The following is a 6,000-nucleotide window of genomic DNA, read 5'->3' as shown; positions in this document are numbered from 1 at the left end:
AAAATTGCTATTTTCTTCCAGGAATTGTTTCAATCCAGGAATACAAAATTTTAATACGGAAAGAAATTTTAATATAAAAATACAAAATACATGAAAACCTAATTTATTTTAGTCCTCTTCATAAATGAATATTCCCTAGAACTTTCCGTTTCAAACCGAATTAAAAAACTTCGTTTGCTTATTGCTGCCTAAACTTCAACTTTCTCTGGATGTAGGGGCTTCTGGATAATTGCATGAGGATTTTCCGCTGTCCAAATTCCATATCCTCAGAATTTTCATAACAGGAAATATGAAATCAGGCTTCGTCAGAGAAAAAACTTTTACAACATATTCCAGATGAAATCTGAATTTGTTAAGATTGATTGAACTTAATAGACGTCATGGGATTTTCATCAATTATCCCTTGCGCAGCTTGAGCGAGCTCTTCCGCAAGGATAGTTGCCCGTTCACTTCCCTTGTTACGTAAAATGTTTCCTGCATTACGCTCCTTTTGAGAGTATTTCTACAGACTTCATGCAACCAATTACTATACGAGCGCAGACAGATGACAAGAATAACTGAAAGACTGCAAAAAATTGAGGCAAGATGGCAAAACAATCGTCACAATTGGACCATTCTGAACCTTCTCTGATTTACAAAAAAAAAAAAAAACAGTCCCACGTCCTTGACTCGTCAACTACCCCATTAGAACATTTCCAAATGAATTTGTTTTGTTTTTTCGTCTTCGCATTTTAGGTAGGTGTTCTTGTTCCAGGGGCAGAAAGATCAAATGGTCGACAACCTCTTCCTCTGGAAATAAAGTTTTTTATATAAGAGTATTTTTAAACTTTTCTTAATTGACGCCCACTCTGGGAAAAGGTTCTTGGAGCTGTTCAGGACAAGGCTGGAGATGACGTTGACAAAGAAATTCACTAAAAAGTGATCAAAAAATTCTTTTTCAAAATTTAATTGATTTTTGTAAGCGTTTGGTAATTGCAGCGAAAACTGGATGAAATTGAGAGCCTTTTGTTACTCCCTCTGTTCCTGAGAACTTTCTCTGTTTTTCCCTGAGCAGCTTCTCTTCTTCCTGTAGATCCAAAGTTCCAATGATTCCAGTATGCTCACTTTCAATGTATACTCGACAAATAAACTTACCTTTACTATCGCTTACTACAATCACTATATTACGGTAGCTCTACTAGTCTTAGACCAACTCACTCCGAACAATGGTATCCTTATACCGCGCGGCTCTAAACTGCCCCCTTTTGTTAAATTTTTACTAAATTATTTTTTTAAATTCAAATGCAGCATTAAAGGGACAAAAATACTTTCTTTTGACGTTTGTTTATTTTTTAAATGTTGCTTACGCCACTGATAGCGCAAAATAGCCGATTTTTTAAATTGAAACACGGATCAGACATCTTAAATTAAAGGTCTTTCAAAGCTACATTCAATAGTATATTGCAATTCAAAATATATCGATTAGATTTTGAGAAAAACAGCTAAAAATTTGGTAAAAAATGCAATACACACTCAGTTAAATAGTACGTAAACAATGAAAAACTTGTCTGCTGATAAGAAATTGGTTTGTTTTCGATTTGGTGCTCAAAAACAGTCTTTGGTTATTTTTATTTATTTTTTTTAACCAAAGACTGTTTGTGAACACAAAATCGAAAACAAACCAATTTCCTATCAGCAGACAAGTTTTTTTATTCTTTACGTGCTATTTAACTGAGTGGGTATTGCATTTTTTACCAAATTTATACCTATTTTTCTCAAAAACTAACCGATAGATTTTGAATCGCAATACACTGTTGAATGCGGTTTTGAAAGGGCTTTAATTTAAGATATCACTTGACCCATGTTTCAATTTAAAAAATCGACTATTTTGTGCTACTGGTGACATAGGCAATAATTAAAACAACAACCAAATATAAAGATAGTATTTTTTGTTTTATTTAATACTGTTTTTGAGTGTTTAAAAAATAATAATTTGTTAAAAAGTTAGCAGGGGGAGGGGGGATCAGTTTTAGAGGCGCACAGTATAGCGAAATATTCGATGACTCGAAGATTCTAAACTTTTTTTACATTAAGATGCAAACATTAACATAAACAAACATACCAGAATATTCGAAATATATAAAAAGAAGTAATAAATCGCTTGGTCGAGCGGGCTACGCTTTTTTTGGTTCTCTCTTTTATCTACGGCGACCGCGCACCAGTCGTAACAGCTTAATGTGTATCATACATTTGCAAGTTATAATGCAGTTAAAAGTAAAAAAGCGTATACTAAATATACTTTTAAAAGCCGAAACACCAACAAAATTGCCACGGCTGACTACAAGGATGAGCTAGACAATATATAAATTTATGGCTAAAGGTGTTTGTCAAACTCGCAATTATTTCCTCATGCGTTGTGAAATATTTTCTCCTGTTTTACCATTTTAAGATTTTGCTTTTATTGAAGTAAGTTTTACTTTCTTGGATGGTAGGGAAAAGAGCTCTAAAACTACCCTCTCCAGTAGCCGGACTTTTGAGGTAATTTCAAATTAGCGGTCAAGAGACGCTCATACTCAAATGAGCGCGGCTCCTATTTAAATACACACGAGCGTGACGGTCACACACTCATTATTTTTCAAGGTATTAAATAAGTGATGTACAGATGCTGACATCCCTATATTCAATGATTTATCTTCAGAATATTAACGTTAAAAAAATTTAATGAAGGTAAAAAAAATACTGCTCATAAGCTCAATCTGATTTTGATCCCTCGGTTAAAATTTACAAAAAACCCGCCTGTCCTGTTAAATGGGAAAACAACTCATCCGTTACCAAAACATATACAGTGCCCACAACAATTAATAAATACTTCGGTAAAAAAACAAAATCCGGATAAACGCATGTCGAATTGTATAATAAAACACCCATTTTTTTCTTCATGAAAAAATAAAAATCCTTTTGGTCTCAAGATATTTAATATCGACTTCGAAAACAGAAAATGCTCTATTAGAAAAAAAATGTAAACTATTTTTTATGAACATTGCCTTTTTTACGGTAAAATTGTATGTTTTTAAGCATTTTTTTAAAATATCAGGTTTATAAAAGTTATAAACGTGTTGCAGTACTTTTTACAAGCATTGCATAGACTTCAAACACCCAAATACCTATCTCATATTAGAAAAAATCTATTGGAAAAAAGAAAACTAGAAGTGCGAATTAAGGACACTCTTCCCTTCCCTTTTTCTCTTGAGCAGCGGCTCTTTTTTTCAAATGTATACTGCCATGATATTGCACAACCATTACTTAGAAGGCAAGAGAAGCATAGACATAACACAGCATACGTACTTAATACGCTGAAGACACTACATTTATTGGACACGAAAAACCACTAAGAGAGCGGTAAGAAATTAGCTCAGCCATAAAAATAAAAACAAAAACCTATTCTGATCTTAACTAGTGTGAATTTTCTGTGATCAAAAACGCAAACGCTAACAGAGAACTGTACCGTATTCTTAGCGTAAATGACCCAATTTCGCTCAAGAACAATTCTAGAAATGCCAGCGTCTGCAAAATTCTGACCTACATTTTTATATATCTCGGTCGTAAGACACTTGTCGTATAAATGTTGATTTATTCCCTCTGATGCCGCTGATTCGTTGCACATACCTGCTATAACTGAAAAAAAAAACATTCAAGCAGTTTAAATGATCGTCCTCGTTAGGGTCAATGCAATGTCAGTATATTCGCGCCTTCAGTTTAAAAACTTAGGTCAAAAATAATGAAAACAATATCACTAATATTTGAAACTGTTAAGTACCGGGACAATAAAATAAATAAAAAATTTTTAAAACTCTCTAACTCTACAACCTCGTCGAGTGAACCAGGGGCAGTGATTTGTAGTTCTAACTGAGTTCACTTCAATCGGGGCGTGGTTTCCATCGTTCCCAACTTGGAGAATTCTCCACAATTAATAATTTTAAAAAATTGTCTGAAAAAAATTAATATACCTACTGAAATACACTATAACGGGGGTACTAGAGCCGTGGGCGCCCCATGCATGGTACCTTTTTAGCAATTTCGCACTGTAAATTAAAATGAAATTTTTTGTTTGGGCAAGGGTTTAAGTTTGGGTAGAAAAATAAACAAAACGTTTACTTGGATGTAGACTCTATAACGGTTGAGCACGTTCCAGGGCGGAATTTGGGGCGGTTGGAATGGATTTCTGTCCATTGAGATTTATGGTTGGAAGATTTTAAGATTCTCCTAACTTTGCTTTTATTCTAAAATAACTCGTAGAACGCACCTCTGAAGTAACATCCCTCACTTTTACAATACCCTGTATATCCACACATAACACACGCACACTTTGGGTTCTACGTTATAGGCTGAAGTAGTTTACTACCACGAATATTTGTGCATATTTTATGGAATTAAAATAGGGGTAATTTTAAAGCAATTTTCTCGTTATTTTTAGCGCGCAACCGACCCCAAATTATCTTAAATCTATAAACAGTTCCTGTTGCGTGCCTTAAAACTAATTTCAGGGCGGACTAATTAAGAATATAGGTACGATTACCTCAATTTATCATGTTTTTCTGTTAAATGAGATAAGAGCTCAACAAATAAGGTTGGCACTCATTGAGTGGAAAATGGTGAATTAAATAAACATGAAAATAAAAATTCGTATTTGTCCTTTAAAGAAGGAAAAAAGAGGAAATAAGAAAGACGGCGCGTTGTCCATGTAAGTCGATTGAAAGGTTAACAAAGTCTTAACATGTAGAGAATTTATAACCTCTGAACAATGCTTTCCAAGTATTAGAAAATAGAGCTGTAAGCTCTAATTCCCACATTATTTACTGGTACCACAATATAGTAATTGATTTTATCCCTTTCTTTGACCTTTAGGGATTTTCCCTGGAAAAATACCATATTTTTCAGTTGATTTCCTGGAATTCTTGCTTTTGTCTTAAATTTTTTAATTCGCTAATAGATCTGTTAGCAGATTAAATGCACTTTTATGATCTTTATGATTCCAATAACCTTAAGCCGATAACACTCCTCTGTTTGGGCGGACTTAGGTATGCATCAATAAGGATATTTGATGCAAATTGCTTTTCAGATTCATTAAATTTTAAGTGACGAATATTGTTTTACAACGGATTATGTCCCAGAAGAGTACACATGCTTTGCAAACTCTAGATAAAATATATACAATCCTCCTGCTGTCTGGCTCCTGGGACGTCGGATAATACAGAAACTCCTACAGGCCAGACCGTGACGGGTTTTATTGCAAATACTGTGCAAAAAAGTTTTATAATTTTTTTTAATAAATGCGAAATTATAAAGTTATATCGGTGCTTGGATACTCCTAATAAAGAAACTTACGAAGAGTTCTCTAACTGCGCTGCTACAACGTATAAAAATAATAAAGCAAATCGAGCACTAGAGACAGTTCTATTGATATATTTGAATACATATTTGCATTTAATCTGTCACGGACAAATTTTCGATAAATCAACGTATTTGTGTTGTAGAAGAGTTTATAAAAAATGAGTAAGTTGTCCCGGCACAAAAAACTACATTACATGGCCGCCTAATTCTCTCGATTTAGTAGTTTGTGATTTTTTCTTCGGAGAATATTTAGAAGAAATGATTATGGTTGGTCACTCGATAAAATCAAAGTACTTGAAAGGTTTTTAAATAAAGATGCAATGTTATCAGGGATTTCGGGGTTGCCCGGTCGGACATGATCAGCTCCCTGGAGGGTGTCTCTCTTGAACTTCTCTCTATAGAACTTGGACTTTTCTACGGTAAAATGGCACCAGCTTTAAATGAATCACCCCCCGTATTACTAACTTTTTCGCGTTTCTAAATATTTATGTTTGAAATATGGCTCTTTCTGTAATGCTTAAGGTCGTAAAATGAGAACGGGTAAGTTGGAAAACTATTTCCTGTTTTTACATTCCTATATTAACTTTACAGAATCTATTCGATGGCATATTTATGCAGTCTGACATTTAG

This window comes from Euwallacea similis, chromosome 28, assembly GCF_039881205.1.
Source record: "Euwallacea similis isolate ESF13 chromosome 28, ESF131.1, whole genome shotgun sequence".
Taxonomy (NCBI): domain Eukaryota; kingdom Metazoa; phylum Arthropoda; class Insecta; order Coleoptera; family Curculionidae; genus Euwallacea; species Euwallacea similis.
This window is presented reverse-complemented; position numbering follows the sequence as displayed.